Source organism: Miniopterus natalensis, chromosome 10 (assembly GCF_054644295.1).
Source record: "Miniopterus natalensis isolate mMinNat1 chromosome 10, mMinNat1.hap1, whole genome shotgun sequence".
NCBI classification, from domain to species: domain Eukaryota; kingdom Metazoa; phylum Chordata; class Mammalia; order Chiroptera; family Miniopteridae; genus Miniopterus; species Miniopterus natalensis.
The window spans coordinates 4,468,851-4,492,082 of NC_142090.1; the positions used below are offsets into that span (position 1 = coordinate 4,468,851).

The window sequence follows — 23,232 nt, forward strand, 5'->3', positions numbered from 1 at the left end:
GTTGATCTGAGGGTTTTAAAAATTCACATCCTGATCTACTGAACTGAGAAGTTTAAAGAGGGTCACCTTATTTTCGATTTTTTTTTTTAAATATATCTTTATTGATTTCAGAGAGAGGAAGGGAGAGGGAGAGAGACAGACAGAAACATCAGTGATGAGAGAGTCACTGATTGGCTGCAGCCCACAACCCGGGCCTGTGCCCTGACGGAGAATCGAACCCCGATCGCCAGGATCCTAGGTCGACGCTCAACAGCTGAGCCACGCCCAGCAGGGGTATCTTTGATTTTTAATACTGCGTAGAGTTATGTACTTAAACATTTATCACTAACATTACAGCAAGGAAATCTAAAACTAAGTCTAAAAGGAAACGTTAAAACTAAGCACACCAGGAAACTGTCTTAAAGATGAGGTAACATGCCGACAGCGCCAGCTGACCTCTGGTCCAGCGCTGGGCTCTCTGGACACATGCTGGGACAGAGTCTGGGTGGAAGACGCTTCTTATGGATGATGCCTGCGAGACGAAGGCGGGAAGGTGGACTGGGCAGAGGCGGCGACCTGTGACTAGCCCCTCCAGGCCCTCTGCAGGGCCAGGCCTTCGTGCCGCTCAGTCACCAAACGCGGGCAGGCGGCGCTCGGCAGCTGAGGCAGCCCCCCCGCTGGCAGCCCGGCCCTTTCCTGAAGGAGCGTCTGGGGGCATCTCCATGTCTACCAGATACACAAGATGCTCTGGAAATGGAGTTTTCCACCTTAGAGGGTATGTGTGTGTCCAGAAAAGACTGGCTTATCAGCCAATGTTGAATTTTCAGAAATATACCACTTTACAAACCATAAGCCCTCCATCTCATACCTGGGCTATCAAAAACTGTCAAGAATCTTATTATTAAGCAGACTTCATGCAAAGTTAAAGAGGTTCATTTAATGTTTAGGTAAGGGGTAAAAAAATATATATATTAGATTATGTCTTTACTGATTTCAGAGAGAGGAAGGGAGACAGAAATATCAATGATGAGAGTCACTGATTGGCTGCCTCCTGCACGGCCCCCGCTGGGGATCGAGCCCACAACCCGTCTTACGAATTTCTGTCAGAAAAACAGTATAAAGCACCTCCCTCTCAAACTGACTTGGCTGCAGAGTATTTTTTCCTGAATGTATCTCAGGACTGGTTTTTCAAGAAAACTCTGTTTCAAGGAACACAGTGAAGATTAAGAGGAAAGAAAAGAGAAAGAAAAATCTGTGCTGATCCCCACTGATTCCTACCTCGTGGGATCAACCACACATTGTTCTGCAACTTTTCTCCCTTCATAGCGAGCATCTCTCTTCATTTAAAGAAATCGCCTCACTGTTTTTGTGAGCCATGTAATGTTCTATCACTCTTCAAATGAGCCCCCTGCTGAAGAGCTCCTGGGTGTTTGCTTTTTACCAATTTAAGTCACACTACCTCAAGCAGCCTCCGGAGCATTTCTCTTGCTGACGTGAGCGGGGCGAGAACACCTACGTGGAGATATAAGGTAAATGGACTACAGGACCATACCCGGGCAGAACACAGCGGAGGAGGGACAGGCTGGTGGGAGGTGGTTTACTTCTGGACATGGTGATTCTGCAGTGCCTGTAACCACCCTAGAATCTGGGCTGTGCGAGCTCATCTCTGACAGGCACTACTTGAGTCTGGAACCAGAGTGAATCAGAGAAAATACAGAAAGACGAGCCCAAACTGAGTCCCGAGGAACACTCAGAAACTGACTAGAGGGGAACCTGTAGAGTTTGTACTTGCAAAGTTAAAGCCCACCATCCTGGAGGCTTAGGGAAGAAAAGGCCATGGCTGGCTGGACCCGACAATGGTCACGGCCATTACCTGGTGTATGATTGTAGGTAAATTGCTCAATCCCTCTAGGGGTCAGGATTAAAGAAGGCAGCACAGGGCTTCATAAATAAATGCTGGGTATCACTTTCATCATGATGATGATTTCTGAAATGTAGTTTCTGGCTTTCATTTCATGTAAGTCACTGGTGACCTCAGCAAGGACAGCTTCACTGCAGTTTAAGGGTAGAAATGAAATTGGAACAAGCTGGAAGGGACCAAAATGCAGACTATCTTTAAGAACCTTGGCCATGAAGGAGTGAAGAAAGCTGGAGGGGGATGAGATGTCCAGTGAGGATGCCCTGATCCTCTCTCTCTAGGGAAAGAGTGACGGATGGAGGCCTCTGTGCCTGGAAGTGGTGCAGCTGGGCCAGGCCTAGGGACAGAAGGGAGCTCCAGGAGCGAGAGGTCAGGGCCCTGGGAGGACAGTCCACGCAGGAGCTGGATCACCTCAGATGATGCGTGTTAGAAGTGAAGAGGAAGACTCTGAGCTGGGAGCCAGTGTCCACTTAATTTCTGAAATCTGGTGGTGAGCAGACAGGGAGGGGCATGAGCAGAGCCTCTGACGAGTCTGCCTATGGCTGCAAACATGGCAGGGCACCGCCCACATTCAACCTGAGGGCTGGTGGGATGTGGGAGAATAGAAGGAGCTCCACCCTGGTTTTAAGGAGTCTGAGGAAGAGCCAGGAGGTTGAAGGAATAGGACTCGAGGAAGCTCCATGAAGAACTGAGGTGGGGGGAGAAGGGGTTGGGTTAGGGGTGTTGGTCAGAGGACCTACAAGCAGCTATGGGTGCTGGTTCAGAAGATGGAGAGATGAGCATGGGGAGAGACAAGGGGGTTTTAAGTCTCTAGGGTCAGGAGGAGGACGGCCTCAGCTTTACAGGATGGGGCCGGGGCGGGGGGACGGACCACAGGCCAAGCATTTCTCACCACATGCCTAACCAAGCGAGCTTCCCGCGTCGTCCTCATGTACCATTCCCGACAGCTCCCAAACACAGAACAGGCAGGAATATAAACTCTCAGGGTTTTACTGATCAGAACTGCATGTCTACTCCAGGGGAGGAGCCCATCAATTTTAAAGTAATAAGGGAATTGTACCCCCTCCTCAATTTCACCTCAAATACTCAAAAAACCTAGATACCACTTTTGCCTATTAATGCAGTCCTGATATTTGTCTCCATTTCTATAAATTAAGACCAAATACACCGAGCAAATGCTGCTGCAAAAAGCCAATGCTGAGAAGTGTTAAGACCACTCAAATCAGTTGTAACAGGAAAAGAAACAAGGTTTTTCGAAACACACTATCTATAGCTGCTTTGTTAGGTTGACTATTTTAGAAATACATAAAAAACTGAAAGAAAAAAAGATTAAAAAAAATGAATTTTACAACATTTTCTAAAAATAAAGTTTATATTTGAGTTAATGAAAATAGTTAAAATTCACGGCTAAAAAATAAAACAAAACGCCCTGGCCAGTGTGGCTGTTGGTTGGAACATCCCCCCATGCATGGAAGGTAGAAGGTTCAATTCCCAGTCAGAGCACACACCTAGGCAGCAGATTCCATCACTAGCCGGGGACATATGGAAGGCAACCGATTGATGCTGCACTCTCCCTCTCTCTAAAATAAATTTTTAAAAAAATTTATAAAATAAATTAAAAAAAACCCCAATAAAACAAAACTAGGTTTAGCTTTTCTAGTTTAGTGACATTTTAAATCTGGTTAAAATGCACATGATCCTGGGTATTACTCAACAAAGCCATTATTTGTTTTCTGAAACTTGGTTAGAAGTATGCACACCACCAACAAAACCAACGATTCAGACCCACAGACACTTGCAGACACATGCATTTGCGGCACTGTTCATGACAGCGACAACAAAAACCCCGAGCCTGGAAACAACCCCCACTTCCACTAAAAGAATTCACTAATTAACTGTAGGAGAGTCACACAATGGATCACACACACCGTGAGTCAACTTCAGATCCATACTTCAACATGGCTGAATTGCAGAAAGAGTCCTGAGTGAAAAAAGTGACAGAGGAATCATAGAGTATGATACCATTTTTACATATAAGATTTAAAAGAACGATAGGAAAGAAGAGTACTTCTATGAGGGGAGAGGGGGTTAGCAATCCCCTAAGACAGGATGGGAAGACACTGTTGAGGACCATATCATAATACAGATCTGGTTAAGGCACTGGCCACCATGGTTTTACTGTACTTGTTTTAAAAATCAAAACCAAGATCACCGTGCTTATTAGATACATACTCTCGTGGGTGAAGTGACATGATGGCTAGGATCTCCCACCTGGGTTACTAGCAAAAGTTTCTTTGCTGGTCTGTCATCAGCAGTCTCACCCCCTCCAACCCATTCTCCACATTCTGCCTAGGTTAATTTCTAAAACACAAGCAGCTATTCATTCTATTAAATGAATGGACTCCGTGGCCACCTTCTACACTCTCCACCCCCAGGCAGTGCCCATCGAGTAGAACTGCTTGCGCCGCGTCAGTTTACGGAATAACTCTGTAAGGAAAGGACCCGATATTCACCGTAGGCTGCAATGCTCCCTGCCAATAGGAGCTTTAGTACTTTCTCTCCCTGAACCCTTACAATAACCACATTCTCTGCATGGTACTATGTGCTTCTTACAAACAAGGAACCTCCGGCTCAGAGATGTTAAATAATTTGCCCAAAGATACTCTGCTAGTAAGTAGCAAGGATTCAGACCTAAGTTTTGGATTCCAAAGCTGTGTCGTTTCCATCAACGCCCCCCCCCCCCCAAAGGTGAAGGTGTGCTACCCTAATAGATGCTACCCAAGACTACTTCTTCAATTTGCAATTATAACAAAGACAAGCAAAGCTTCAGGACGTGACTGTGATGATAAGTGAGTGATTGCAAACCAAGAGGTCGATGAAGGGCCAGCAAACTCATGACCCGGGTGTTTATTCACACTTGCCTCCCCAGAACTATGTAAAGCTTTCCATTTCATTCAAATATTCATTAATTAGTATTTGAAAGTTAATTATTTTTAAATTTCACTTTTTTAATCAAGAAGTAATCTAAACTTAAAGTCCCTGTAAATGGAGACCACTTAGTCGTGCTTCAGTAACAAGGGTTCTACTGCAGGTCTATCAGGAGGGCACCTGTTACCTCAGATAAGCCTACGTGACCTCATTACAGAAATCCAAGGCGTGCAGAGCTTAAACCTACTTGTAACAGTTAAATATATCATTCCATCTCTAGACAGAAGAGAATAATTACAATTAAGGTCAAACAATTACACATGACAAGTATAAAAAATTCCAATTACTATCTTAACAGATGGCTTTCTAGAGACAAGAGCCGAGTTTGTCTCTACTTAAAATCATTCAGTATCTTCAGAAACCTATGCCCAAACTGGAAATGGGTTCTGCTATTTCTCAAACAACCAAGAAGCCAGATTCCAAAGACCTGAATGTATCAGAACTGTTCAAATTGCCTTGTTTACTGTTCAAACTGCCTTTACTCAAAATTAGTAATTAAACATTTGGGGCATTAAAAGACCAGATTCAGTTGACATAAATTTATCACATGGCCCATCAATCTACTATGAGGTGTCTACCCTCCCAAACAAAACATATGTCCACCCAAAGATGTGTAAACGTATGTTCACAACACCTTATTTTTAAGAGCCAAAAGTGGAACCCAAATGTCCATCAATGGGTGAACGGATCAGCAAAATGTCACATAGTGCTACAAAATAATACTATTTTGGTCTGTGTGGCCCAGTGGTTGAGCGTCGACCTATGAACCAAGAGGCACCCAGTAGGGGGTGTGCAGGAGGCAGCTGATCTATGTCTTTCTCTCATGGATGTTTCTTTCTCCCTTCCCCTCTCTCTAAAATCAATAAACACATTTAAAAAAACCAAAAACGAATACTATTTTGCCATGAAAAAGGAAGTACTGCCCTGGCTGGTGCGGCTCAGTTGGAGCGTTGTCCCGTACACCAAAAGGCTGCAGGTTAGACTCCCGCTCAGGGCACATGCCTAGGTTGCCGGTCTGATCCCCGGTTGGGGCGTGTACAGAAGGCAACCAACTGATGTTCTTACACAGGTGTTCTTCCTCCCCACCATCTCTCTCTCTCTCAGAATCAATAAGCGTGTCCTCGGGCAAGGATTAAAACAGGAAAAGAGAAAACGAAGCATGGACGCATGCTCATGCTCCAGCATGGATGGCCCTCCAGAACATTACACTTGTGATAGCCAGATGCAAAGACCACATATCACATGCTTCCATTTATCACACGAAGTCTATAGAACAGGCGAACTGCAGACAGGAAGGAGATTAGTGCTTGGCTGGAGTGGGGGTGGAGGGACCACGAGCAGGCACAAGGGATCTTCTGGGGGGGTAGAAACGTCCTGAAACTGAACTTTGATGGCTGCACAACTCTAACTTTATACTAAAAATCACTTAATTATACATTTAAAACTAGTGAATTTTACTGTATGTGAATTATACACCAATAAAGTTGTTAAGGAAATAAACCAGCTTTAAAGAGGCTAGCTATAGCCCGGCCGGGCGTGGCTCAGCAGTTGAGCATCGACCTAGGATCCAGGTGATCGGGGTTCGATTCCTGGTCAGGGCACATGCCTGGGTTGCAGGCTAGGCAGCCGATCAATGACTCTCTCACCACTGATGCTTCTATCTCTCTCCCCCCCCCCTCCTTTCCTCTCTCTGAAATCAATAGATATGTTTAGAAAAAAATAAAGGCTAGCTATAAACCTATATGGGTCAAATTCAGGTCATTCACAGAAAGACATGCATCTCTACAAAATGACTAGTTCTGCATATGAAGGACCTTAGCAAGAAAGGCAGTGGTACCGAGCATTCTATTGCAAAGAAACTTTAAGAGCTGCTACCTAAGATGTTTCCAATAGAGGGGGGCTCGTACTCTCCTGCAACATATATAAACAAGGGGCAACATAATTTAGAAGACTTACCTGAAGCTACCAGAGCTGTTAGGTGGCATATATGATTTACCGCCATATTAAAGGTACAGAAAAAATTGCAATACAGTTCCGAGGGTCTGAGATCCCAGGCTGAATGATCAAAAAGGCCTTAGGAACATTTGTCGGAGAGCTCTGGGATGACAGTGAAATTAACCGGGAGGCTATCAGGGTCAAGATTCTGGCTCAACTTAAATGCACAGCAATGGAAAAAGGCCAGGTGCTTAAAACCATACCCAGTAGGACTTATGTCAGCGAGTGGATGGGATGTGGGTGGCACAGGAAAGGAACAAGTTAAGGATGACAAGGGCTGTCTTTCAAACCTGTACTTTCAAACCTCCGAAAACTTACCTCTGGGTTCCAGAATTTCACAGAGAGTACATTAAAAATTCAAAACAACTTAACAATTGCTGGTGGCAATGCTGATGCATTTACCCTTTGACCCAGCAATCTCACTTCTAGGAGTCTCTCTCTCCCCAAAATAAACTGGCCCAAAACCACAAGTAATAAACTCAAGCTGAGTCACTGCAAAGACCGGAAATCAACCCAAAACCCATCAAGAGGGGAGAGAAGGGCTGAATTATGTGTATCCACACAATGAAGCATTGTGCAGTTACAGAAAGGAGTCAAGATGACCCTCACTCACCGATGATATGATAATGCAGTGACTCCATAGTGGACACACTGAGCAGCAGGTTCCTTTTGTGTGAGGGGTGGGTAATCCAAACACATAGTACAGCTACATGTTTTTCTTTTCAAAAAGAACAAAATGGGAGTATAAACCGAAAACTAAAAATGGTTACCTGCCTATGGGGGAGGGAAGAGACAGGGTCGAGGAGCTGCGCTGAAGGGGGACTCCAGTGGGGGTCCATGAAAGGAATCCAGGGGGTTGTGAATGCAGATGGGGGGGGATCACACCTTAATTTTCACTAACCTCTTACAAATGACCTCTCCAACCATGAATGAAGGCTACAAAGCACACTTAGCAGCACCTGACTTGGCCACCACGAAATTGCAGGTGTCTGAGTTTCTCCGTGACAGCTATTCCCAGTACCATTTATGCTCAGCAATGCGTTGAAAGTAGTCAGTATAAAACCCACTCTAGATCTTAAATAGGTAATATGTTAAATGTGCTAACATGTAATTCTCAAAGGTCGACATGCTTGCTGTACTTTATTTGACATCTTCTATGGTTAAAAAAAAGCGAATATTACACTGTAAGAGCGATAAAAACATCTGTGAGCCATATTTAGCAAACAGGATCTTGACCAATTAGTTGTGCCCTCTGCTTTAGGGAACACCTGGCAACACGGTAATAAGTACGAACTCACAACCAAAATGTCATGGGCAGTTCTGGGTTAAATGGTGATCATCCAGACCTGGGGTGGGGAACCTTTTTTTCTGCCAAGGGCCATTTGGATATTTATAACATCACCATGGGCCATACAAAATTATCAACTTAAAAATTAGCTATGAAAAAAGCTCCTAGATTTATTGAATTTTGAATCTTGCCTGCAGTTGCCTAGGCAGGGCCAGACCAAATGATTTCTCGGGTCCGATCCCAAAAGACACATCTGATAAAGTACTGTTAGCCAAAAATATATAAAGAACTCTTAAAACTCAATGAGAAAAACCATGTGATTAAAAGGGGGGGGGCAAGAGGGCACAGAGGGGATAAATGGTGATGGAAAAATAAAATAAAAATACATATCTGGTACAGTCACTTAGTTCTTACAAAACTAAAATACTCTTACCATATGACCTTGTAATCATTTAGGAAAAATTTTAATTAAACACTTTTTGTAAAAAATATATATATTTTATCATTCACACAATCCAGCAATTATGCTCCCCGGTATTTACCCAAATGAACTGAAAATATGTCCACAAAAAATCTGCACATGGTGTTTATAGCAGCTCTCTTCATAATTGCTTAAACTTACAAGAAACCAAGGTGTCCTTAAGTAGGTGAGTGGATAACTGTGGTAGACCCAGACAGTGGAATATTACTAAGCACTAAAAAGAAACTAGCTTTCAAGCAATGTAAAGACACAGAGGAAACTTAAAGACCTATTACTAAGTTGAAGAAACCAATCTAATAAGGCTATGTACTGTATAATGCCAACTATATGACATCTGGAAAAGTAAAAACTATGGAGACAAAAAAAAAGGTCAATGGTTGCCAGGGGTTTGAGGGAGGGAAGATAAATACAGAGCAGAGAATATTCAGGGCAGTGAAACTATATTCTGTATGGTATCATAACGATGGATCAGTGTCGTTATCCACTTGTCCAAACCCACAGAATGTACACCCAGTGAACCCGGAAGTAAACTATGGACTTTGGGTGCTTATGATGTGTCTATGAGTCATCCATCGTAACATGTACCACTCTGTTACAATGTGTTGATAACGTGGGAGGCCGTGTATGTGGGGGTGCAGGGGGTACATGGGAAATCTGTCCTTTTAATTTCGCTACAAACCTACAATTTAAAAAATCCAGTCTTTAAAAAAAAAGTTACAGAGGCTTAGTTTTTGATTTTTATATTTTGCTCATGAAATACACTTGTATTTTATAACTTAAAAAATATGAGTATACAAAAAGCTAGTATTGAATATCAAATAGTGTATTTTCTTATTTTTCTTAATTCAAAGTTAGGTTGTTTTGCTAATTATTGCTATTTGAGTAATGGGTGTTTTAATAAGTGGACTTTGCATTTATACCTTATACTATAGAAAAGGAAATACATAAAATAATTAAAGGTTCTCTGTAAACAGAACATGTGGCTCTTGGACTTTCAGGCTGAAGAGAAGCAGTATTGACTTGTGAGCTCTGTTCTGTGGCTGGAGGGCAGGGGCCTAATTCACAGCTGAGTCCTCAGCATCAAACAGTGCCTCGGCACACTTCAGGGGCTCCAGAAATATTGATGAGTTCACTACTCTGAATATTTAGGGGACATACCTAATTCTCTGATACTAAAAAACCCAAAACAAAACCAAACCCCCCCACTCAGCCCATCAGCCAGCATACAGGAACATGCTGAAACATGGTTAATTACATGTCATTTTATTTCTACCAGCACAGTAACAGTACTGAGAAAAATGGAGGGAAGTAAGACATTTACATTACTATGAAATTTAAGAAAAATATAATTACTCAAACAAGCCATACAAACTGTAAAGCTTATGGCTTTAAAAAATTAAGAAACACAGCCAGCACCCTCCATTCTGGGTAGGATAAGAACAAATGCATTTAAAGCTTCAGTTTAGTTTTTTCTATGCATCTCCCACTATCTAAAATCCGGCGGAGTTTTGAAATTAGTAGGCCCTCAAACTTATGCTGAACAAATTAATACAGCTGCCTTCCACTGGAGATCTATATTTGTCCTTCTAATTATATAACAGAGAAACATGTTAATCCAACTCATTCCCCCAAACACACACAATTTTATAATTAGGAGAAATTTCATTAAGTATGGAATTTTCTATGAACATCTTAGTATTAGGAAATGATTTTCATTCTTTTAGACTTGGTACGTGAACAATTAATAGAAGAGGGTAATTTTAAATCCTAAAACCCACATACAAGCACTCAGAGCCTTAAATATTGTTCAATTCATAACCGATTCCTAATTCAGTCAGCGTATCTTTCTGATTAATTAGAACGTGACTTTCAAGTAGGGTAACAAGCATCACTGGTAAACATGCTTTCAGAATGTAGTATTTTACAGATGCGAGAGATGGTTTATCCACATAAATTACTTTTAACTACTAAGGACAAAACTTCAGGTATCAGTTTCAGCACGACGCTTTTATGAACACATTTCTTCAACCGTCTAGCTCGGTGCTTACATATACTTTATCACCAAGCAGTTTCATTCACGTTACAAGGAAAAATGGTATTAGATTTGATCCTGATCATATACACTACGTATGTTTTTCAAATTGAGACCTGCAACCCATTAATGCGTGGGCCATGACAGTGACTCAGTAGATGACAATGGAGCTTTTCAAACTGAAACAGAAAGGAGAGCTCATAGAACGTAGAATGAATGTTCTTCAGTGAGTCTCTGATTTCAGTTATGTCTGTGTGTATATGGGATCATCCTACAAAACATTTCTTACTGTACAAACAATTCAAGAAGCATGGAGCCACATGACACAGTGACATGACCATTTCAAATGGGGATGTTTGTAGGACTTCAAAGTTCTGGGTCCACAACTTAGGGGCTTTCTCCCCTTTGTTCCTATAATTGGCTGTAGTGGGGATAACAGTACCTGTCTTCTGAGGTTGCTGTGACAGATGAGTTAGGTAAATAAAATGTTTAGAAGAGTACCTGACACATGGCAAGCACTTGCTACTATTCACATTAACACTTTTACAAGGTTTTTCAGATGTCCCTAAATTTCTAACATGGCATTTAAATAACAAAACTTCAGGGGGAAAATGTCAAAATAAGCATGCTTCTAAAAGTCAAAATGAAGTAAATTAATGTTGCCTGAAAATTTCACAATTCCCTTGATACCTGATACCAGGGCCAGTACTTCTCCCAATTCCCACTGAAGGACACCTCCAATCAGGAGGGGGAGCTTTGTATTCTGATGTACCTGGGATCCCAGCCAGGGGCACTTGCTCAAAGTTCCAATTTTCTCTTAAAATTCACCGGAGTCTTTCATTCTACCACAGAATCCATTTGGTTTAACAGAGTGCTTTAAAATGCCAGCTTGAATATGTTTCCCACCGATCTTCTAGTTAACGCAGGAGCTGCTGCCATGTGGGAACCCCTGGGTCTGGAACACCCGTGACTGAAGAGCTTACGGGGTTCACCAGCATCCAGTGTGGGTTTTGAGGTTACAGCACTCTACAGGCCCAGACGAACAGATTCACAATTACAAAGAGCAAGTCGCTTTTCCCTCCTGAGACGACAGGATGCTGGTGACGCAGGAAACATGCTAAGGCCACTGAGGGTAGAAACTTAGGTGTGCACCTTCAGCACAATCACAGGCCATGCAGGTGGCAAGGTGCAGGCAGGAGGACTGCCTGGGAAAGGCAGCATTATCCTCCTACAAAGGCTGGGTCACCCATTTCAATGAAATGAGCTGCAACACAGAGCCCACAATTCCGTTCAACTTTCCTCCACCTTTCCTGGGCGTGTGTGGGGAAGTCTGCCCGCAGGTGGTGGGTGCTAGGCCTCAAGGTAGCATCTGCTAACTAAGATGTGGAAAGCTACTGCATCTCCAAGGGAAGACGACGTTATTCACCCAATCCAGGGTTCAAGCCTTCTCATTACCTTTCTTTCCAGGAACACAAATAAATTAACCCTAAGTTCAAAAACTCTGATCAGCAACTTTCCCCACCTGAGTGACCTTTCACAGACACTTCCCATTTCACTACAAAGTGGTTTAAAAGGATACTGTCCTCCCCACACCATGCTCCTTTTCTGATTTTGAGCTTTTACGGTTTTCATTTGTTTTGAATACAATTTACCAATTTATTCTCTCTTCTGAAGGTACCAAGGGAAACCAAGTGGCATCTTCCTTTAGGTGGATGGACAATGGTCCTGACTACTCGGGGTCACAATGAGCTTGCTGCCTGCCACCCACTGCCCCTGCGGGTCCAGCTGCCAGAGCTCTGCACCCCCGCCTTCAGAACTCATGCTCAGCACGGTACTTGATAAAAAGCGTCTTGTTGCAAATGTCCTTACCAGCTGTTATCACATTACATACTTAAAAATTTAGTATTTTCAGACATTATACACTTCGGAGAAAAGGTATGAGGCACAGAATACACAAATGTGTGTTTACACCTGGGCTTGGGGTCAATCGAGAATCATTAGATTCAGTCTCTCAATCACGTGAGCACACCTTCTGCGCCCATGAAAACAGGCCATTTGGGAACAACCTTCAGGAGGTTTCCTGGAGGCAGGAGGGGGCCTTTAAAAAATGTCCTTCCCACTCTGACTCCGAATAACCTGCCGTACCTACGACAGGGGAAACCTGATAGAACCTGCAGCACTAGCTTCAGCTCAAAAGGTGAGTCTACCGCACTCAAGCTTCTAGCACTTTTACCTGAGGTCTTTCACTGAACGGCTCCCATGGACACAGAGAATAGTGCGGGGAGGGAGTGGGAGTGCGGAGGCGGGGGCCAAAGGAGGGGGAAAAGGGACATCTTTAATACTTTCAATAATATATTTTAAAAAATAATAAAAAAATACAATATTAAAAATTAATAATAAAATAAAATCACAGTTCACTACAACTATCAAGGGAGCCTACTCTCCTAGTTATACACACACACACACACTCACTCTCTGCTATGCGGCTACCATAAAAAACAATGTGGACGTTCATCTTACCGCCACATCCACGCTTTCATAAGGAAACGTTAGTGTAACATACGGTTTGTTGGTTTTAATCTGTGACTGTTTAATCACAGATGCTTTCCATAAGCCAGCCTATCAAGAGAAAATTTCTACATTTATCATTTATTATAGGTAAGTAAAATCTCAGAGTTAACAGAACTTCCCCAAATTGGTTTGCTTTACTGAAATTTCCTTCAATTGTATTCCCAGTTTGAAGAACCGGGACAGGACAAACGGCCAAGACCAACACACAGCCACCGCCAAGTGAGCCGCACAGCAGGCTAGGACTGAGCAGAGTTTCCTGAGCCTAAGGGCATGGGGTAGGTTGTGTGGTCAAGGACTGGGAGCAGAGCCCACTCTACCAAATAGTGGTGACTCAAATACCCACTGGGGACAGACTTCGTAGTCACGGAAGCCACGACAAATCCCAAATACAGGTGACATGAGGATATAAGGGCTATGTGAAGCTGGGGGCTCAGCTGAAGGACCAGGAGCCAAAAGAAAACTGAAAACCCCAAATGAAATAAACTAGAACAGAGAATCCAGTCAAAGACATATCTCCTGAACACCCATAAACAGGAGAAAAGGCAGAACCAAAGAGCAAAGTGTTCTCCATAGAAGCTAATGCAACAGACCATTCAAGAAAAGGAGGGTAGCCTGGCCCAGAAGTTTGGAAAATGCTGCATCCTACACCTCTCAAGCAGCCAAAATGCTCTAGAAAACAGACCTGATTCCGTTAGAGCTAGAAATGCAGAGAAAAAAGTTATCGGGACAGGATCTAAGAGAACCTTTGAGAGCAGGAAAGTCTGCGTTTCAACAGACTAAAGGCTTTTCAAACTCAGGTGGGTTAGATTTTTAAAGAAAAAAAGAATATGAAATAGTACCTCTGTAGTTAATGTGACAAATGAGTATTTCCGAGGTTTAAAAAGTAGGCTAACACATGACACCACCAAGAAAATGCGAATGACTCAGGCTTTGACTCTGCTGCTGCTCCCGAGTCCTGGATTAATGCTGATCCATGTGCTCTAAATTTGTTTTAGATCCTTCTTGCAATAGCATTTACGATTCAGATTTAAACAGGGAACACAGTGAAGCATGTCCTTTCTAGACTAGACCTATTACCTCTACTCATTAGGATCCCATACTCCCAAAGAACACTAGTGTTTCAAGATGCTAATCGGCACCCCACCAAAGACGGGGGAAAGACGAACACAGCAATTTGCTATACGCATCTCTACTGCAAGTCACTAACTGTTCACATTCTACGGCTCTAAAATCAGTATGTGCTCCTCAAAACAAAATCCATTCTTAAATTCGGGAGTAGGGTTTTCTTCCCTCAAAGGCTATTTTTAAATTGAGGACAACCTTATATCCATACATATGCCCGCCCTATATATACATACACAGTGTAAGATATAGAGATATATAGGCAAATTAACATATTAAAGGCTCCTAATGTAGCATTTCCTAAACTTATTTATTCACAGCTCTCCCCTCCCACTCCTATGCCTTACACGGCACGGAACATAGGGCAAACACTGCTTGGCACAGATAAGTAAAAACACTGAAAATGCAGCGACATGTGGGGTGCTACAGCTGAGCTCCTTAGTGAAGGGACTCAGAACAGGCCTCCCGGGATGTGCCACTCTGGCATGTGGACTACTTTGAGCTGAAGGCAATCAGGACTCTGCCAGCTCATGAGAAACTTCTCTCTCTCCCTTAAACAATTTAAGTTTGGGGCCTTGCCCATAATAAGAGTTATCACCAGAAATAACTTTTTATGACCTATCAACAGGGCAGGGCAACATCTACGTAATTACTGAACATCTGTTCTTATCACCCTGCGAGTGCCCTTCCTCCCTCGGAAGCCCAGGGTGCCTTCCTCATCTGTTGCTCAGAATGCCATACACAACTCGTGCTAACTTTCTGCTTCTGAACCCTCACACGTTGGAGTCTCCGACTCTCTCATATATGCGGGGTTCCCATACATAGGTATGTAATTAGATTTGTTATTTTCTCTTGTTAATCTGTCACATGTCAATTTAATTAGGGTAGAGGTAGAATTTGTTCCTCCCCTTCCCCTGAATTATAAAAATAATAGTAACCAAAACAAACATTTCATAATGGCCAAAGTGATTACAGGCATAATATACTTCACCAGTTAGGCCCCCACTAAACCCAGCCCAACCCCACCCCATGCAGGGCAGTCACCCACACACGTTTACAAGAGGACCAGCTAACAGGGGAAAACTGCTCAACAGGCTTAGTGTCTTCTGCATCCCTGAGCCTTCCTTTTGTCAAACAGAAGCCCCTCTGATTTTGGGAGTCTCTATCCGACAACCGTTAGTAAAACATCCCTGCACCCGTGTCCAAAGTGAGGCATCTGCAAGAAGCCAGCTGAGGGGGGCAGCTCCCAAGTCACTGTCGCGTGTTCAGCCTGGCCTGTGGCACATACTAAGTGCTGAATAAATGGTGGAATAGCATGTAGGGTGAACCTGTAAGTAAATCTTGTATGGATCTTACATCTGTAAGCTGGGAGAAGTGAGGAGAAACCACTCTTGGACTTTTTCTTCTCCACTCTCCTCCAAACCAAGCGCTTCCTAGTTCTCCAGCGTGAGCTCAGGGCTCGGGGAGGGAAAGAGCTGGGCCTAGAACTCTACTCCTAGGGCTCCGCTTCGCAACAACACGTGTGTGGGCTGCGCTGGTCTGTCACCCCCATCCGGGGGTGACCACAGCAGGCCTCTTCCACCCTGCAGGGAGGGGGCTGAGCGCTCTGGCCTTGCTCCCAGGCCGACTTCTGGTGCTTTCCAGGCACACTTAACTAATTCTGACATAGTAAAGGTATTTTCCCCCTGGCATTTGCTGACACATTTCTGTGCACCTACTTTCTCATAATTCCAACAGTATCCCTAATTTGTGCCATTTAGAAGACATTGCTTAGATCAACAGCAACCTTTCAATTTTCAAAGCTATAGCACAAACTGTGATAAAAGAATTTATTTTATTTTTTAAGCAAATGTATGTTCTTAAGCACAATGACAACAGGTTTAAACATTCAATTTTAAAAATACACCTCATATAAAAATTATTCAGTGACAGGTGAACCACCTGCTGCTGACCCCCAGTCTCTCAATCTCTACACAGAGTCAACCACTGTTACTATTTCTTGCTATTATTCTAGAAATCATTGGTGTATATATGTGTGTGTGTGTAATTAAATATATACACAGTCCTTCCTCATACAAGTGAAAGCTGCCCTACCTTGCTATCTCCACATAATATATTTTGAATATTTTTTCTTATCACTTCCTAAAGATTTGCTTCATTGTTTTAGCACCTGCATATTATTCTAATTTAAGAGCATGTCATATCTTCTTGGGGTGGTGAACAAACAATATATAGATGACGTTTAGAACTGTACACCTGAAACCTATATAATTTCATTAACCAATGTCACCCCAATAAATCCAATAAAGAGGAAAAATAAAATAAAATAAAAATACACCTATCATATCACAAGAGTTGTGAAGGAGCAAAAAGGGACAACAGGAAGTTCACAATACCACTGAGGAAAGGAAACTTCCATGTGAAAACGGTTCATCAGTACACAGTCCACTATTATAATTTCATCAAATACCAAATACCCAAGTGTGAGTGCCTTTCACAAGATTAAGACAGCTTCATGGAGGGCATGAAGTGTGAGGGCACGGGTAGTTGAAGGATTAAGAGATGAGGGAAAGAATGGGAGATTAGACCAGCAAAGGAGAAAGCAGCTGAGGAAATACAGCCCTCCAGGAGTCAGATCTTCACCCCTGCACAGACGGACGGACGGGGACAGATCTGGAAAGGAGCCTGCAAACGAAGCGAACACCAGGTGACTGCGGCATTAAACTAAGCGGAAACATCTTGCCACCAAGTAGGCCCACAGCTTCCACTGCCCCCACTTTGGTTTTTATAAACGAATCCACTGTATTATAAAGACGCGTGCACTGCAGAAAACTGAACGAGAAAAAGAATAAACTAAAAATGACCCGTAACTCCATGGCTCAGAGATAATCATTATTAACATTTTGGTTTATTATCTTTTTTTAAAATGCATTTACTCACACCAAAAAAAAAAATATAAAAAATTGTACATTATATGTGCTGTGTAGCATGTTTTTGTCATTTTATATTCACTGCATATTCATTATGTACAGTATTGGAGAAATGCAAAGACTTATCTGAACAATGCTAAAACAATCATCCTTCCTAGCAAAACACTGAAAACGAATGCTTAGTGAGAGGGCATCAGTTAAACCGCGAGCCCAGGACAGAATATTAATCTACTTGTCATTTTTTATATTTTCACAGACTAAATCCTTAGAAGTAGATTAGCTATTCCAAAGTGCATGCATATTTTATAAGCTTTTGTTACATATTTCTCAGAAAAATCATACTACATTATACTCTTTCTAGCAACGTATAAGTAGGCTCATTTCTCTGCACCTTCACCAGAAGGGGCTGATTTTTTTAATGTATGCCCAATTTTTTTAAAAGACAGTATAAGACAGTATCGCACTGATTTGCATTTCTGGGATGACTGCTAGTGAAGCTGAAATTTTTTCCATGTTTCCTGCTCCCTCTTTTATAAGCTAACTAGAGCAAGGAAAGTAATATTGTAAGTTACAATATTTTTCTGAGCTTGCCATTTGCCTTTGAATTCTATTTATGGCATTTTAACATACAGAAGTTTATTTATTTTAAAGTAAGCAAACGAATAATTTCTTTCCCAGTTCCTACTTTTGGTGTGACGTTCCAAGAGGCTTTCTCCATCCTGCGATCATCTGTATTATCTTTCGGGTGTTAAATTTTTTTTTTGAAAAAATATTTTAAAAGAACAAAGCTCACCACCCTGAAATTACAATCATTTTTATGACTTTAAATGTGTTCACCAATGCATACATACACATTTCATGCACATACATTTTAAATGGCTGCATACATTTCATATAATGTTTTCCAAAGCATGCTCTGAAACAGGCCTTTTAAAACACTGCAGCTTGTTAGATCTGAACAGTCTTAAATGGTTTTACAAACCTCACACCCAACTTAACAGTCCCACAGTTCCAGAGCTGTTCATTTCTATCCCAGTTACTCTCCTCCACTGTACACCAGTCACTGAAAGACCAAGACTAAGCTCATTCTTGGTAGTCGCCCAACCTCTGCATAACGAATGTCATAATTATCAGCGGCCAGTGTCCATCCTTAGAGCATGTTCACTTCGATTGTTCCTCCTCTTCCCCTTCACACAAACCCCGGGCTTAGGGAGAGCCTGGTTTCAAGCTGGGGTTCCGGCCTCCCTGTGTCCTACTGCAACTCAGGCTTTACCACCTACTAGCTCTGACCCTAACCACTCAAAGCCGTTTCTTAACCGACATGCTCTCAGGTGGACCAAACAACAGTACCCACACTTCATGGACTTGGTAGAGGTTTTAAGTAAGAGGAACAAAGTAGGAGTTACATGAATGTTGATGTGGGAGCGTGTTAAGGCACTGGGACAGACACGCACCACACAGTCCATGACCTAAAGGTGTGTCTAGTGGCAGAAATCACGAAGTCCAATCCAAGGGTTAAGTACCGGGACAGTGACCCAGACAGGGACTCATGGGATCCCAGGGAAGTCTCCTAGCCTGGGATGGGATGGGACGGGACGGGATGGGACTGGGGTAGGGGCTGAGCTGAGCCTTTTAAAGGAGCAGGTGACAGGAAGGGGACATGGCACTCCAGACAGAGGAGACCTGAGTAAAAACAGAAGAGAGGGCAGCATGGGAACTTCTGGGAACTGGGGCTGCCGTGATGTTGCAGCCTGGAGTAGGAGCATGGGAGGGGACTCTGCTCCCTCATCCAAGTTTCTTTTCCCCAGGGAAAAAACTTAATTGACGGTCAAACCTGGGCATCACAACTCTGCTTTCCAAACATGAATAATATTATGCTTTATAGGACATTTTTCCAAATGCTGTTACTGTTAAAAGCTACGATATGCCATGGAGTTCACGTGCATTGAGGGCCTATAAAGAAATCTTGAACAGTGTCAACTAAACAAACTGTCTCATTTTCCAAATGATGAAATGAACACCCAGCAAAATTAAGCTCAAACTAGATCCCACATCTTCTCAAAGCAAAACGTTCTATGCCTAAGCAAAAATAGCACGCAGCTTTTTTAGAAGCCAGAAAACAGGTGCGGATAAAAGCTTAAAAAACATAACATTAAGTGTTATAATAATTATCTTGTTTATAGTGTACATTAAATGTGTATATTACAAGCGGAGAGCTTAAAGCCCTCAGTGATAGAGCAAACCTAAGGTTTCATTTAAATTTTATTTATTCTTCATTTAACATTCGCTTCTCAGTTTTGAAAAGCAAATAAAAAACACATCTCTGAGAAACCACCAGGTATCAAGGAAAGCAAGGTAAGTTTCAAATTGGTCCTTAAAAATGGTACTCTCTTTTCTCTAGACATATCTAAACGACAAGTTCAAAACTGGCCCCCCAAAGACGTTTTATTCCAGGCTGACTCGGTTGCTGAGGCTTTGGGGCCCATGGTGGGCTGACATGCCAAAGAATAAAAACACAGGCACATTCCCAAGAGTTTGGGCCCTAATTTTTCATCTGAAGAGTGGAAAACAACAACTCAATTTCAAGCACATCCATTTTAACCCTCCGTGCTGAAAGAAAGGCACACCACGCCTGCTGGGTGTGCTGGGCGAGAACTGCTGATACTAGGCCCTCCAGGACCCAAGAATGGTGGCTCCCTTAGACTTGTCACATAGGACTCTGGTGCCACCAATGGGTTTTCCTCACCTCTCCCTCCAACAGGAACAGGCCTCAGCCACCCAACAGCTTCGTTTTAAAAGCAAGGCTGCAATATTTAACTGCTGAAAAGACCCCAATCTTGTTTCAAAAAGTCAAATCAAATCTACACCTTAAAGCTAGTTTTGAGGGGGGGAAAAAAAGCAAAGTTTTCACAACTGGTTTTCTTGGCATCTTCCAGGATTGCCACAGCTAAAGAAAACCCGGGCATTTGCCTGTGGGGCCCCGCATGAGATATGGGGTGCTGTAATAACAAGCACAATAAAGCTTGTATTCTTACCCACTGGGAGTGCAGTGACTGTTTTCTGCAGCCAAAATCAGAAGCGGTCAAACACTAGGTCAAAATTATTCCAGGTTTATTTATTAAAAAATCACAACTGAGGTACCCATGACCAAGGCAGGGGTGCAAAAATAAGGAAGGACTGTCCCCTCCTTTCAAGGAATTCACCGCCTGAAATGCCTGGGAAAGGAGGCTGTGCTGAAATCAAGATGAAATTAATTACCTCTGGAAGACAGGTCAGTAAGAGGCAAGAGCTAAGCAAACTGCAGCCAGCTCAGGCCTCGCCTGCCCTGGGTCCCCCTGATGGCATATTAGGAACACGGGGGGGGGGGGGGGCACGCGCCTCGGTCCTCCTGATGACGTATTAGGAACACGGGGGGGGGGGGGACGGACAGACGCGCCTCGCAGGGCTCCGAGCTTGTGGCGGGTGGACTTCACAAACCGGCGAAAAATCCTAATACAGCTAAAGTTTCCCCCCACCTCTTTAGCAAAGTACTTTTTTTTAAAAAGGTGACACCCATAAGAAAAAAAAAAAAGTTTAACAGTCTTAGAGAATAATTCAGCCACCCCTCTAGGTTAACGAGCACTCTCCTGAAACCTCCAAAAATGGGCATAATAGAGTTAAAGGGAGCCGGTCTTGGGTTTGCCGGGCTTCCAAATTTGAAATGCGAAGCAACTGTGCCCAATTACCACGAGAAGCAGCAAACGGTAAAAATGTTTCGGTGTTTTTTTTTTGTTTTTTTCCCCAAACAAAATATTTTTCTCATACCCAACAACTTTCTAAACACACAAAATTCTCTCTAACCCAATTTTTTTCCCTAAACAAAATAACCCTACCCCCTGACCCTACAGGACCCACAAACTGCCCCGGGTTCCAGCCCGCCGGCTAGACGGGGCGCCCACAAAATGGAGCGAACGAGACGCCGCGCGCATCTGCCCGGGCGGCGGGGCGCGGGGGGCCCAGCAGCTCGGCCTCCTCCAAACACCGGCGGCCGCGCTCGCCGCGCCCCTCGCCGGGGCCGTTTGAACGCGGCCGCGCGGGAAGGGCCGCCGCGGCGCAGACTCGCCCGAGGGGAGCCGAGGCGCCTCCGCGCCCGCGCCCCGGCCGCCCGCCCCGGCCGCGCGCTGGAAGCGACGGCGGCCCTCCAATCGCAAGGCAGGACCCGGTTTCGGGCAGAGAGCTGGCCGCGGAGGAAAACCCCTGACTGCGGGGATTCGCCTCCGGGGGCGCTCACAAAGCCTCCGCGCCTCCGGACCGTCGCCCTGGCCGCCGCCCGCAACGTCCCCCGGTGGCGGGGCGGCCCCGGGGCCGCGCGCGGTTACCTGCGGGGTCAGCGCGCGCTCCCGCGGGGCGCAGGGTCGGGGGCGCGCCGAGGCGGCGGCGCAGGCCCGGCCCGACTCGCGGGCGCCGGCGGCTCCGGCCCGTCCCGCCGCCGCACTCGCATCCCCGCCGCCCCCCCGCCCCCCGGGGCCCGCTCCCCGGGGGACACCGAGCCAAAGGGCGGCTGTTAGCGAATAATAGCGCCCCGCACCGTCGCCACAATGCCGGCGGGGCACCGGAAGGCAGGGCGGCCGGCACCCCGCGCTCGCGGGCGAGCACGAGTCGGGCGGGAGCGGCCCCGAGGGGCGCGGGGGGAAGGGCACGAGGCCGGCGTCCCGCGGGGTCGCCGCGCGGGGGGCGCGGGCGAGGCGCGCGCGGCCGAGCGGCCCCAGCGCCGTCCCCACAAGGCCGCCGCCCCGCGCGCGATGAATCGGGCTTTTTTCCCCGGCGCTCGGTCCAGGCCCGGCCGCCCCGCGCCCGCGGTGACTCAGGCCCGCGCCGCTCGCTCCCCTCCCGCCCACGAGCCCCCGGCCCTGCCGCCATTCCGCCCGGCCCGGCCCCGCGGCTCAGGCCTCGGCCGGCGCCTGGGCTCGGCCGCCGCGGGCCTCGTCACTGCGACACCGCGGCTCCGGCCGGGCCTGCGCCGCCTCCCCTCGGCCCCGGCGCCGCCACACTCACCCGCATTTCCCGGCTGCCGAAAGGGCTCCGGCGACGTCCCCGAGCCCGGGCCCCGGTTAAATCCCCGTCCCGCCAAGGTCTGGCTGCGTCCCTCCGCCGCCGGGGCCGCCCCGCCTGGAGCTGCGTGCGACACGGCCCCCGCCTCCTCCCCCGGCCCGCCCGCCCGCCGGCCCTCCTCCCGCCGCCCGCACCACGCAACCTCCGCCCTCTCGCCTTCCCTCCGCCGCTCCCCGCCCTCCCGGCTCACCGGCTCCGGCCGCCGCGGGGACGGGCGCGTGGGGGAGGGTCGGGACGCACCGCCGGCCGCGTCCGGGGCGGGGGAGCCGGGAAACCGCCGCCGCCATCGCCCCACCGGCCGAGCGCGGGGGTGGGGGCCCGGAAACGGCCGCCCGCCGCGCCCCCGCGCCCCCCGGCCCGGGGTCCCCCGCCGCCCGGCCCCGGCCCGCCTGGTTCCTACCTGAAGGCCGGGCCCAGCCCCGCGCCGTCCCGGGCGGGCGCTCCGGCTCTTCCTCCGGGTTTTACAGCCTCCCTCGGCTCCGGGCCGCCTCCCGGACCCGGCTTCCCGCCACTTCAGGCCCCACGAGGAGGGGTCACCTTTTCAGGTGGCGGGCCACCAGCCTGGGCAGAAAGTGCCCCGAACACAGTTCAGGAGAGAGTCGCCCGGCCCCTCCTGCCCCTCTCCGGCGCGCACACGCCGCACACGGCCCGAACCGACATGGAACCCGGCTGCGCCCAATCACCGCGCCGCCCGGGCCGCGGGAAGGCAGGCGCAGACCTGAGAGGCGGACGGGCCGCCCCGAGCCCCGGCGCCCCTGCAGGCCTGAGCAGCCAGCACCTGGAAGCCCTGCACCCCTGCACCCCTGAGCAGCCAGCACCTGGAAGCCCTGCACCCCT

At 46.2% G+C, this 23,232-nt stretch overlaps 1 protein-coding gene and 1 non-coding gene across 4 annotated transcripts in view; one reads left to right on the forward strand and one right to left on the reverse strand.

Annotated features, from left to right (window-relative positions):
* The window catches only part of CUL1 (cullin 1), a 63,802-nt gene extending 40,789 nt beyond the window's left edge, over window positions 1-23,013 (reverse strand). For 2 of the 3 annotated variants that reach the window (XM_087820964.1, XM_087820962.1), the window contains exon 1: window positions 22,339-22,432. The gene's annotated coding sequence lies outside the window, so the exon portion shown is untranslated. Of the gene's footprint in view, window positions 1-22,338; window positions 22,433-22,795 lie in introns of those variants that run through there. The other variant, XM_087820963.1, reaches the window with a different exon arrangement.
* LOC148092166 (U6atac minor spliceosomal RNA) lies at window positions 3,963-4,087 on the forward strand. Its single transcript, XR_015715229.1, has one exon. It is a non-coding gene; the product is annotated as a U6atac minor spliceosomal RNA (small nuclear RNA).
* Window positions 23,014-23,232: the final 219 nt, after the last annotated feature.